This window comes from Macaca thibetana, chromosome 14, assembly GCF_024542745.1.
Source record: "Macaca thibetana thibetana isolate TM-01 chromosome 14, ASM2454274v1, whole genome shotgun sequence".
Lineage (NCBI taxonomy): Eukaryota > Metazoa > Chordata > Mammalia > Primates > Cercopithecidae > Macaca > Macaca thibetana.
The window spans coordinates 99,501,760-99,515,592 of record NC_065591.1 but is presented as its reverse complement, the minus strand read 5'-3'; the positions used below and the strand labels follow the sequence as shown (position 1 = coordinate 99,515,592).

At 38.5% G+C, this 13,833-nt stretch overlaps 3 protein-coding genes across 6 annotated transcripts in view; 1 reads left to right on the top strand and 2 right to left on the bottom strand.

The window, feature by feature from the left end:
- ACAT1 (acetyl-CoA acetyltransferase 1) overlaps positions 1 to 13,833 on the bottom strand; it is a 976,528-nt gene that overhangs the window by 537,857 nt on the left and 424,838 nt on the right. The window lies entirely within an intron of this gene.
- The window catches only part of CWF19L2 (CWF19 like cell cycle control factor 2), an 808,601-nt gene that overhangs the window by 536,989 nt on the left and 257,779 nt on the right, over positions 1 to 13,833 (top strand). The gene's annotated exons all lie outside the window — the stretch shown is intronic.
- The window catches only part of ELMOD1 (ELMO domain containing 1), a 75,438-nt gene that overhangs the window by 52,662 nt on the left and 8,943 nt on the right, over positions 1 to 13,833 (bottom strand). The window lies entirely within an intron of this gene.

Here is a 13,833-nt window from a genome sequence, read left to right as displayed (position 1 = left end):
TATTTCTTTCTACTAAGCCTCCACTATAGCCAAACCAGCATTTCTCAAGTGGTTCAGTAGGACCTAAGTATGGGGAGAATGTTTTCAAAATAATTTCAGCTTTTATTTTAAATTCAGGGAGTTTATTTGCAAGTTTGTTACATGTGTATGTTGTGTGATGCTGAGGTTTAGGTACAATTGATCCTGTCACCCAGGTAGTGGGCATAGTAGCCAATAGTTTTTCAACCTTTGCTCCCCTCCTCCCTCCCAACTCTAGTAGTCCCCATTGTCTATTGTTGCCATCTTTATGTCCATAAGTACCCAATGTTTAGCTCCCACCTATAAGTGAGAACATCTGGTATTTTGTTTTCTGTTTGTGTGTTAATTTGCTTAGGATAATGGCATCCAGCTACATCCATGTTGTTTCAAAGGACATGATTTCATTCCATTTTATGGCTATGTAGTATTCTATGGTATATACATAACACATATTCTTTATCTAGTTCACTGTTAATGGGCACCTTGGTTGATCCCATGTCTTTGTTATTGTGAACAGTGCTGTGATGAACACATGCATGTGTCTTTTTAGTCGAATGATTTATTTTCTTTTGGATATATACCCAACAGTGGGATTGCTGGGTCAAATGGTAGATCGTTTTAAGGTCTTTGAGATATTGCCAAACTGCTTTCCACAGTGGCTGAACTAATTTACCTTCCCATCAGCTGTGTATAACATTCCCTTTTCTCCTAGCCTTGCTAGCATCTGCTGTTTTTGGACTTCTTAATAATAGCCATTCTTGCTAATGTGAGATGGTATCTCATTGTGGTTTTGATATGCATTTTCTTCATGTCTGTTGGCTGCTTGTATGTCTTCTGTTGAGAAGTGTCTGTTCATGTCTTTTGCCCACTTTTCTTTTTTCTTTTTTTTTTGAGATGGAATCTTGCTCCGTCGCCCAGGCTGGAGTGCAGTGGCTCAATCTCTGCTCACTGCAAGCTCCGCCTCCTGGGTTTGCGTCATTCTCCGGCCTAAGCCTCCCAAGTAGCTGGGACTACAGGTGCCCGCCATCACGCCTGGCTATTTTTTTAAAAATATTTTTAGTAGAGACGGGGTTTCACTGTTTAGCCAGGATGGTCTCGATCTCCTGACCTTGTGGTCTGCCCGCCTCGGCCTCCCAAAGTGCTGGGATTACAGGCATGAGCCACTGCTCCTGGCCTTGCCCACTTTTTAATGAGGTGCTTTGGTTTTTGGATGTTGAATTGTTCAAGTGCCTTATAGACTCTGGGTTTAGACCCTTGTCAGATGCATAGTTCATGACTATTTTCTCCCATTCTGTCTGTTGTCTGTTTACTTTGTCAATAATTTCTTTTGCCATGCAGAAGTTCTTTACTTTAATCAAGTCTGGTTTTAGACCCTTGTCAGATGCATAGTTTGTGAATATCTTCTCCCATTCTGTCAGTTGTCTGTTTACTCTGTTGATAGTTTCTTTTGTTGTGTAGAAGTTCTTTAGTTTAATTAAGTCACACATACCGATTTTTGTTTTTTGTTGCAATTGCTTTTGAAGAGTTAGTCATAAATTCTTTCCCAAGGCTGATATCCAGAATGGTGTTCCCTAGGTTTTCTTTTTTGTTTTTTTGTTTTGGATTCTTATAGTTTGAGGTTTAACATTTAAATCTTTAATCCATCTTGAGTTAATTTTTGTAGATAGTGACAGGTTGGGTTCCAATTCCATTCTTCTGCATATGGCTAGCATGGTATCCCAGCATCATTTATGGAATAGGGAGCCCTTTCAGGATAGGGAGAATTTGAGTTCACTCTTCATCTGCATAGAGTTCTAACAATGAGGCGGCCATGATACACTTCTCCTGTGTTTTTATACATCAGCCTATTGACTTTAATACAGTTACATGTAAGCTTGGTAAGCTTGGTTTATATCTGTTTAATTGAAAAATACAGATACTTTTTTTTTTTTTTTTTTAGACAGGGTCTCACCCTGTCACCCAGGCTGGAGTGCAGTGGCCCGATCTTGGCTCACTGCAACCTCCACCTCCTGGGTTCAAGCAATTCTTGTGTGTCAGCCTCCCGAGTAGCTTGGATTACAGGCATACACCACCACATACAGCTAATTTTTGTATTTTTAGTACAGACGGGGTTTTGACATGTTAGCCAGGCTGGTCTCAAACTCCTGGACTCAAGTGATCTGCCCACCTTGGCCTCCCAAAGTACTGTGATCACTTTACCACCAGGCCTGGCCCAGATATTGAAGTTTTGTTTGTTTAATTCAGCTTTACTCAGTTATTAGTTACATATAGAAAAATTCACCCTTTTTGTTCATACAGAAACTTTAATGCCATCTGTTTCACAAAAATCAGGATGAACATAAAAATCACTCTCTGTGCTATACCTTCCCAAAGACTTCCTCTCTAGAGGTGTTTTTCACCTGAGGGGGACATTAGAATTACCTGCTCTGTGTTACTAATAAATCGCTAATATTGTTCCAAAATGATCTGTTTCATGTCTCTTTCCGCTCTGCACTGTATGCTTTTCTAGGACACCCGTGGATGGGTATATTGCCTGACACACTGCTTGCTTAATATATACTTGTCAAAATGAACTTTGCACTCTTTTAGAAAAGTACTTTTTTTAAACCAGCATTATTCAATCACAGTACTAATAAAACAAACTGAAAATCTCCCAACTGGAAGAAAACAGATCTGTAGATTTATTTTTAACTAAAATAAAGAATATGATTATAATCCTGGGTTTACTAACGTGTTCCCCTGATCTGTAGTAATTTCTCTCAGTGTGTACACAGACATTGCCCTGAACTCATCCAAAGGGAAGGATCAAATGATTGTGCTTTTCATATCAAACGCCCCTAGAGAGCAGTTGATACTTCAGTGCTATGCTATGAGGTTATCTGCCTCTTGTCCTTTTTTTTTTTTTTTTTTTTTTTTTCCAGCTGGGAGAAAAGGGGCAGTAATGAGTGTGGTCTGCTACTTCTGAAAGCTCATCCTCTCACCTGGCATCAAGAAACCTGCCTTGCTTCCTTTGAGCAAGAAGCCCCCTGAGGCTCTTTGTAAAGTGCTACGGGGCAACCCTAACTCTTAGAAGTCGATCTCTCTATTAAGCACCCCAGGGAATGAATTAGAGACTCAACTAGAAGGAACGGAACTCCTTTCTTTAAAATCTTGAAATCCCTACAGGAGACAAAGAAAGTTACTTTCTGTGTAGCCCTTCATATTCTAAGTTTAGCCCCTGTAACAACCAAAAGACTTGTGGACTCATACTGTTTATACATAAATAAAACGTAATCTACAAAGTAAATACTATTTCATTTTTATAATCTTCCTAATTTGAGATTACCCTAGTTTAATAAAAAGTTGTGGAGAGCACATTTACAAACAAAATTTAATTTTAAAAATTACGTCTTAGCTTAAAGTTTTGTAAAATTAATAATAATAGCTAATATTCACAAAGTGCTTATTATGTGTCAGGCAATATGCTATAAGCTTTACTCATATTAACTCACTTAATCTTAACTGTCATCTTATGAAGTGAATAATAACAATTATCTCCATTTTGCAGCTGAAGAAATTGAAACACAGAGAAGGTAAGGAAACTTCCAAGGTCACACAGCTAGGATGAGGCGCAGATTCAAACCCTTTCAGCTTGCCTCCCAAGGTAGTGCTATTAATCACTTTCCTATGCAGCCTCTGGAAACCAAAGGTAAACTTCTGGACTGACATGAGAATGAAGAGAATACATAACATATTCATTTCAAACTAAACTGCAAAGCTGGGGATAATCAAAGCCAGGATGTACATACGCATCTAAATAACAGTGTTCCACTGGGAGCTACCTGCAGGACTCCCAAATAAAAACAGTTACCCTGCCACTGAAGACTAACCTCTTTCCTTTCCTGGAGCAAATTATATTACAGATCTAGAAGTTTCTAAACCAGAAAATTTTATGGGAAGAAATTATACAACGGAGCGAAAATACATGAGTTTTATATTATTCTTTATTGAGGCTACATTTCCAAGGCAATAAAAACTGTTGGCAGTATAATTCTGAAATAACTAGAAGTAAAAATATCCCCCACCCAAAATGTAAATCAAGGCTTTCTAAACCTTGGGTTTAGAAAATTCGATGAAATTCAAGCTTCCGGTCCACACTGTAATTTACGTGGTGATTTCGGTCTCCAGTCTTCAGCTTTTTTCTTCATTTCTCTGCATGCTTCAGTCTTCATAATATATCACACCTTTCCCTTTATAGGTGAAAATATGTTATTTTTTTTATGATACATAAAATATATCTAGTGGCTGGTAAAATATTTCAAATCACCTAAGAGATATAAACTAACTTGAATGAGTTCTTGAATTCATTGGAAAGCAGAAGTTCTACGGTCCTTTAGGTTTCCCTAATTGCTTCTTCTCGTTTACTTTTCATGCTATAACACCAGTAGGAGAAAAAAATCACAAGGGTCACCCTCAAAACACAATTACTGTAATTAGTAATAACTAGAAGATGAAAACATGTTCCATGTTCCACTCTCCTAGATTTAGATAAAAAAGAGAAAGGTTAGGCAAAGTTTTTTTTGTTGTTGTTTTGTTTTGGTTTGTTTTTTTTTTTTTTAGCAGTAATGAAAAACAAAAACAAAAAACATTCCATTTAACAATAAGGTTGTGGGCGGGGGGGGCGGCGCTGGGAGTTCACACACAATTTGACTTTGCCAATGATACATTCAAGATCAGCAATATCTAAATTATTTGCCACTGATTAATTGCCAAAGCTTGGGCTATTCTCATTTCAGGTGAAAGAAGAAAGAAAACAATGACATGTAGAACCATAGCCTCATAAATAATAATGTTTGTAGTTTTCTCTCCTAAAAATAAGATTGATCCAAAGCTGATCTGGGTATCAGAAGGAAGCCTGTAGCTAGTTTGGTTCAATACTATTTGTCCTATATCTTTTTTGTTTGTTTTTGTTTTTTTTTGAGGCAGAGTCTCAGTCTGTCGCCCAGGCTGGAGTGCAGTGGTGCAAGTGCAGCTCACTGTAGCCTAGACCCCTAGGCTCAAGCGATCCTCCCACCTCAGGCCCCCAAGTAGCTGGGACCACAAGTGCATGCCACCATGCCTGGCTAATTTTTGTATTTTTCGTAGAGACAGGGGTCTCACAATGTTGCCCAGGCTAGTCTTGAACTCCTGAGCTAAAGTGATCCGCCTGCCTCAGCCTCCCAAAGTGCTGGGATTACAGGCATGAGCCACTGCACCTGGCCTGCCCTATTTCTTTATTATACTGTGTCACTTTAAAGCTTTTCTAAAAGTAATTGAGAAAGTTTCAATGACAATTAAAAACTACTAGTAAATTCTCTTTAATCTATGTGAAAATTTTTAGTTTCTCTCTTGAATGGTCTGACAGTATGTACATGTGGCCTGTCTAGAGTCTGATGAAATCAAAACAGTGACATCCCTCAATCAGCCCATCAAGTGGAGATTTTGGAATCAAACAGAAACAGATACAGGCTTCTCTTTTTCCACTCCTTCTTCAGTGATGGCTACGTCTGGGTGAGGTAAAAGGATGCTATTCTGTATGTATATGATTTTTAATTGACAAACCATAATTGTATCACACTATGATTAGTATGTATATATATATATAGAAAGTGGAGAGATTAAGTCAAGCTAATTAACATATCTATCATCTCATTACTTTACATTTTTTATGGTGAGACACTTGAAATGTACACTGTTAGAAAGGCAACTGAAAAAGTTGAAAAAGGTCAAAACTAACAGATAACTGAGCCAATGTAGGTTTTTTTGTTGTTGTTTTTTTGAGACAGAGTCTTGCTTTAACGCCCAGGCTGGTGTGCAGAGGTGCAATCTCTGCCTCCTAGGATCAAGCAATTTTTCTGCCTCAGTCTCCTGAGTAGCTGGGATTACAGGCGCATGCCACCACACCCGGCTAATTTTTGTATTTTTAGTAGAGATGGGGTTTTACCATGCTGGCCAGGCTGATCTCAAACTCCTGACCTCAAACGATCCACCTACTTTGGCCTCCCAAAATGCTGGGATTACAAGCGTGAGCCACCGCGCCCTGCTGCCAATGTAGTTTTAAGATGTAATTAATTCCTGTCATGGCTCCCATGACTTCTTTATTATGTTCTGCACGTATGCATGTCTGTGGATGGTTTTCAAGAAATCAGAGAAAGTTCTCCAAAACACGCCTGCCCTCCTAGCAGAAGCACGTCTCTGAGGGAACATCAGGCAAGAGCACAGATGGTTTGTAGATGAGTAGATGGTAAGCCACCTGCCATGTGAGGGCAGGTTCTCGCTGAGCCAACCCACAAACACAAGGGGTCATTCTTCTGAAATCAGATGGGCCAAGTATCAGATTCACTAAAGTCTGAATTAGCAAATTCAGATAATGGCTAAGTTTGCATCTTGCTTCATATGTCGTCAGATCCTAAGAGGCACTATGTCTGTGCAAGGAAGACCTAGACAGGTGAGGGACTCATAGATTTCAAAGGATATAATTCAGTAAGACTCTACTACGTGAAACAAAATGAGAGAGAAGAGAAGGAATGGGCAAGGAAAGGAAGAGAAGAGAAGGAAAGAAAAGAAAAATAAAATTTTCTTAGGTTATTTGTGAGCATTTGAAGCATGAATAAAATGCAATTTTTGACTTTATACAGCTATGCACACGATGAGAGAAAGAAGCAATATGAAAAATTACTATCACATACAAATGAAAAATCTTTCAAATTACCCATTTACATTTCACACAGGCTATGCAGCATCTCATATTAGAGGTACAATGCTCATGCATAAAGATCTCCCTGAGGCCACATTCCAGAATTTTCCTTTCCTCCTCCAGTGACTAGCCTGAAAAACACTGCTGACGCTCATTAAAATGACAACAAAGAAGGTTTTTTCCCCTTCATGAATAAAACACTCACCTAGAGTTAATTTTTGTGATTTATAGCAAGGAAGATCCATGCCAGCCGCAGAATTCAGGGCTGCCTGCAAATGTACTTATGATCTGTTTTAAAGTCAGTAACTTTCAGGATTTCACTGTGGTTGCCTACATCTTATGCACTGTTTTCATGGAGGCAGCAAAGTAGGAGGATGCAGGATTGATGAAATTCATTCTCAAGGCTGGGCATCCTGGCTCATGCCCATAATCCCAGCACTTTTGAAGGCCGAAGTGGGTGGATCATTTGAGGTCACGAGTTCAAGACCAGCCTGGGCAACATGGTGAATACCCATCTCTACTAAAAGTACAAAAACTTAGCCAGGTATGGTGGCATGCGCCTGTAGTCTCAGCTACTAGGGAGGCTGAGGTGGGAGAATCACCTGAGCCCAGGACGTCAAGGCTGCAGTGGGTCGAGATCACGCTACTGTACTCCAGCCTGGGACACTGGAGGGAGATCCTGTCTCAAAAAGAAAAAAAAAAAAGGAAATTTCATCTCTCAGCTAAAAAAAGAATAAGGAGATTTCAGAATATATATATTAATCTGTTTTGCCCCCAAAATCATCTGAATTTTGGAAATTCTCAATTTTATATTTTAGTTTTAAAATTAAATTTCTCAATAAAATCATGATAAAAGAATGATAAACTTATGTTTGCATGAAAATTAAATGGTTATAATTTTGCCAATATAATCTAATGCTTTTGGCAACATTTTTGCTTTCATACAATCAGAACATAGTGAAAGCATTTATCTAGAAATATTTGACAGGAAAGTTCAAGCAAATTGGGGCATTTCCAGCAGCTTGGAGGCAAGCAGGGTACTCTGCTCTTAAGGCAATGCTAACCCTGATCATGCAGAAGAGGTAATAGCATTCACTAAAGGAATTCGACCATTTAGACTGGACTTCTGCAATAATTCATAAGGTAAAACAAAAAAGTAGCTTTTAACACACTTTAGAGCTATGATTATGCCTGGTTTGACAGATGTTTGCCGAGTGAATATTATTTTATTCTTTCCAATGGTATTTCATCAGTGCCATCAATGGTAGAATTCACCATTATTTTATGTGCCCTTAACGAAAAATAAAATGCTGCTAATTAAACTACAATGCATCTAATTTTAGTGATGTGGGGGAAAAAAGTATCTTAGAATCCATGTAACCGTAAGACTGAAGCCTACTTACTTCCAAATTCTGGGCTGTGATGCTTCTACATAAGAATTTATCGGTTGGTGACAAAGAGTACTAATGACCTGCAGCAAATCACACTTACAGGACTCTCATTTCCTGACTCTGACATTTTTATTCAGGTTAAGCCAGGTTAAGTAATTCCAGAATATGTTATATGTTGTTGATAGAGCAACTCATATCCTTCTTAGCCTCACTGGAGAGCCTCCCAATGCTCTTACTCCACAGTCTCTGAGTCCTGGTTCCCTTGCCCTATCACAATCCCTCCAGTGTATGTAGCCATGCATACACTTCTCACACATACACAGTGCTCAAGACAACTTCCTTTTGACACACAGACAGCTCAGATCATAAACATCTCTGGAGTGATTAGCACTCCTTACCGCAACACAAAGGGTGGGTGAGTAAGTATGTGCTTGGTCGAAGGCAGGCTACTCTAAGCTCCATTTTCCTGTCCTGTCTCATTCAGCTTCTAACACATGTGAAGCTGCTTCTTAAAAGGCCTTTTTTTGTGGCTTCTGTGATCTCATGTTCTCCTGGTTCTCCAGCTACCTCACAATCATCATTGCTGATGTATTTAACACTGTTTTTTTGTTTTTTTTTTTTAATCTTTAATTCCTTTTTTTTTTCTTTAGACAAGGTCTCACTTTGTCGCCCAGGCTGGAGTGCAGTGGTGCAATCTTGGTTCACTGCAACCTCTGCCTTCCAGGTTCAAGTGATTCTCCTGCCTCAGCCTCCGAGTCACTGGGATCACAAGGCGTGTGCTACCATGCCCAGCTAATTTTTGTATTTTTAGTAGAGACAGGGTTTTGCCATGTTGGCCAGGCTGGTCTCGAACTCCTGAGTGAGAACCTCAGCCATATTCAGGAGTTAGAGGTGCCCAGTTCCTCTAAAAGTGGATGTGTAAGAAGAAGCCCAAAATAGAGGCTTGGTTGAAAGGTTTTTTGTTGTTGTTTGGTTTGGTTTTTAAATTTAGGGTCTCACTCTATCACCCAGGCTGGAGTGCAGTGGCATGATCTTGGCTCACTGCAACCTCTACTCCCTGGGTTTAAGCGATCCTCCCGCCTCAGCCTCCCTGGTAATTGGGACTGCAGGTATGCGCCACCACACCCAGCTATTTTTTGTATTTTTAGTAGAGATGTGGTTTTGCCATGTTGGCCAGGCTGGTCTCGAACTCCTGAGCCCAAGCGATGTGCCCACCTTGGCCTCCCAAAGTGTTGGGATCACAGACATGAGCCACTATGCCCAGCCTGGTTGAAAGTTTTCATAGGAGTAGTTAGGACCTACGGCTCCTTCTCCAGCTTTTGATATTAGGCATAACCCTTCTCCATTCTATCAGCAGAGATGAAATTTACTTGTAAAGAGGTTGAGCTAGAGAGGCTCTGAACTTGGTGATGTAGGAAAATGAGATTGAGTTGACATATGAAATACAAGGAGTTTGCATGAAAATCTACTGGTAAATGTGAGATCCCTGCCATCCTTCTTCTCCCACTCAACTCCCAGAACAGAGGCAGCCAGCATAATACTTCTCAGGTAGGATATTAGAGGAGTTATCTCTCAGGAAATTAACCAGAGACACATAAAGCTCTCCCCTAAAGAAGCATTAGCCCCCAACTGGGCTACTGTGAAACAGATGGTCAACAAGGCCCACCTGTGCACAGAGAGCATTTTAGTGCCTCAATCTTAAATATGAACAGATAGCCAAGGATTATCAATTAAGGGACATTTCTGACATGAATTACAGAGCCCCAAAGCAAAGAAAGAGGAAAAAAAGGGAATCTGAAAGCAAAAGAAACAATGCAATTGTTTATTAAAATTAAAATTAAAATGTCATAATTTTCATAGATAAAAGAAAAATATTATACTCATTAAATAGGAACAGGAATCAATAAAAGGGAACTTTAAGAGAATTAGAAAATGTTCTTGGAAATTTTATAAAAGTGAAATGAAAGACAAAGTTGAAAATATCTATCAAATTTGAGGGAATCTGCCAGAAGAATTTAACAAAAAGATGAAAAATGGTGAGAAACAGATTCAACATCCAAGTAATAGATATTCTAGAGAGAAAGAAAAGCGAGAATGTTGGTGAAGAAATCATCAAAGAAATAATACAGGAAACTCTCCAAGAGCTGAAGAACGTGAGTCTCCGGATCAAAAAGACCCACAGGGTACCCAGCTCCTTGAATAACAAAAGATCCTCACTGAAGCACATTATGATGAAATTTCACAACACAGAAGTTTCCAGAGGGGGAACAAAAACAAACAGTTCACATAGAAAGCACCAAATCTTCACGAGCATTCAATTTGTCAACAGGAACACAGAAGCAAAAAGAAAAATTCCAAGAAAAAATTCTTTCTAATCTAGATTTCTACACTGAGCCAAAATATTCAGCATGAGGAGAAAATGAAGACAATTTCAGACATACAAGACCTTCTATGTATCTTTCAAGTATGTGTTTTCTGGAAGTTTCTGAAGAAAGCATTCCACCAAAATGAAGATGGAGAATGAGAAAGACATTGGATCCAGGAATCAGAAAATCCCATATTGGAGAAAGGTGAAAGGATTTCTTAGAATGATGGTGAATGTAAGGCCCTTAACAACCAGTTCAGAGTGCATTAGAGCTTAAGGAAAGAGGTCTTCATAAAAAAACTGGAACTGACAGATTATTTGACATGTATGAATGTATGCAGAAAATATTCACAACTCTGTTGATTTGGGGATAAATTTGGGATATGCATTAACAGATAACAAGAACATTAATAGAAAATAAGATTAATAGGCTGGGCTTGATGGCTCACACCTGTAATCCCAGCAGTTTTGAAGGCCGAGGCAGGTGGATCGTTTGAGCCCAGGAGTTCAAGACTAGATTGGGCAATGTGGCGAAACCCCGTCTCTACTAAAAATACAAAAATTAGCTGGGCATGGTGGTGTGCACCTGTAATCCCAGCTACTCAGGAGGCTGAGGCAGGAGAATTGCTTGAACTTAGCTGACAGAAGTTGCAGTAAGCCAAGATCATGCCACTGCACTCCAGCGTGGGCAACAAAACAAGACTCTGTCTCAAAAAAAAAAAAAAAAAAAAAAAAGATTAATAGACATCAATAAAAAATAAGAAAAACAAAATTAGAATTACTAATTCTTGAGAAAACAGAAAGTTGTGCAAAAAATATAACAAGCTATAAATAAAATTTACATTGTCAAAATAAACACTGAATATTTAATCAAAAATAGTGATATTGGGAGAATTGAGAAAGGAGAAATATATGTGTATAAGAGAGCGGGATTAGATATGAAAGTTAAATTTTCACTTCTGTAGTGGAAAATCAATAGATCTGATACTTTTAATATACTGAGAAACAGCAGTATAAAGTCAAAATAATTAAAATGGCATTGCTGAGAAACACGAATCTGGAGTAGAGATGGATTAGGGAATGAGTTTTTCCATTAAAAGTCTTGTAGCAATACAATATTTTAAATGATGTGTAAGTGCTCCTTTGATATACACAAAAACTTACATTTTAAGAAGGTTCCATGGGGCTATGATTTCAGCCCAGATGGAGGCACCAGTCACCTCTTGAGATCCAGTGCCATTAAACCTTGACTTAAACCACACTTAAAAAACAAGAAGAAGAAGAAGAAGAAACTAAGGCTTGAGGAACCAGAGCATTGCCTGCAACAAGTGGAGGAATTCCCAAAACCTAAGCCACTTCTAGCACAGTATCCGTCAGGCCACACATTACAGATGTGTGTATTGGTTTTGACATTAGATGAAGATGTGTGGGAAATATTTAATAGGAATGTGGAAGAGCTTGAGTAAACAAATGTTGACATGGTTCAATGTGATGTATGCTCATTAGCTAACTGATTGTCCAAATCATTTGATGTGGTATTATGAATCCTTCGTTTAGGACCAAAAATAATTAAGGGACAGATATGGTTTTTCTGAACACTGCATTGGAAATGGCAAGAATATTTTTATACACAAATCCTCAGCTAGAGCATATATTCAAAAGAAAGCTGCAGGATGAAAAATCAGAAGAGATACTGTTGCAGAACAATATCACAATGCTAATGTGAAGTGTTAGCATCATACAAATTTCATAAAAAGAATTCAGTGGACATCGAAGTGGACCTAATTTGTTGTTACTGTTTTTTAAAAAACCTTCAAAGACAAAAGTAGCTTAAAACTTAAATTAAGTAAAAAAAAATAATGCATTTACTAAAAAAAAAAAGATGCCACAAATTACAGATTTTTTTCCAGGGGTATATTTTTGAAAAGTCATTTTCTTTTAGAGATACTTACTGAAGTATTTATAAATGAAATCATATGGTATCTGGGATTTGCTTCAAAATAATATGGATGGATATAGAGTAGGGTTAGAGATCAAACAGCATTGGTCATGATTTGATGATTTTTAATTACTGGGATTCACACTATCCTATGTACTTCTGGATGTATATGAAATTTTAAAAAAAGGTATCAAAAAAAGGTGCCATCCACATAATTGAGAATCATCACAGGTATGCTAGGTATTTTTTTACAGTCAAGCAAGGCTATAATAATTAGCACCTGAATTGGTTTATAACAGAAGTTAGAGGTAAATCCATTACTCTTTAACAGTTTTGGAACACTATGAAACAACAATGAAAAGGACTTTGGTACCTAACCCATATCATTTCCATAACTGACTTAGTTCTCTTACGGTCTCTTTGAATCCTCTAGTCTGGAGAGTCCCCAGTATGCTGTTAGGATATAGTCTTTTTTTATTTATTTATTTATTATTTTTTTGGAGACAGGTCTCGCTCTGTCACCCAGGCTGGAGTGCAGGAGCACAATCTCGGTTCATTGCAACCTCTGCCTCCTGGGTTCAAGTGATTCTCTCACCTCAGCCTCCCGAGTAGCTTGGATTACAAGCACATGCCACCATACCAGGCTAATTTTTGTATTTTTAGTGGAGATCGGGTTTCGCCATGTTGGCTAGGCGGGTCTTGAACTTCTGGCCTCAAGTGATCCACCCGCCTCAGCCTTCCAAAGTGCGGGGATTACAGGTATGAGCCACCGCACCTGGCCGAAGCATTTTTAAAATAATTATTTATTGAGCTTTTTCCTTAAAGGTATAAAATATAATAGTACATGTCAATGACATTTTAGATTCAGTAAAATATGGTAGACGAGTTGAGCAGAAAAAAGTAACAATTAAAACATGGCACACTCTAACAATGCTTCCTAATTTCATAAATGTTAAACTGAAGGAAAAAAATTTTCTCTTGGAATGGATGAAATGCAGTATTTATTTTCCTGAAAAGTATCCTTTCTTATCTCAACACTTCCTCTCTGTACTAAATCAATTTTTAAAATTAGCATAGCCATGGAATTACATCTACCCTCCCTTTAAGTTTGCCAGTAGTATTCCCACCTCCTCCTACTTGTCCTCATAGCACTAGTTCGAAAATACCAGCTTTGTATGTCTTTCCTTCTGGCCAATGCCAAGCAAGATGCCTTATTCCATAAATACTCAGAGAATGAAAAAGCATTTCCTTTTGTGCCTTTCACAGTGCTGTGTGCTCAATAGGTCCCATGTAAACATGGACTCGCACCCTGTTTATCACTGCAAGAAACGAATCTAGCTCTGCCAACTGAAGCAGAAACGGAATGTGTTCTGAAGGCAACTCACAGAATCTCCAGGTGGGCTAG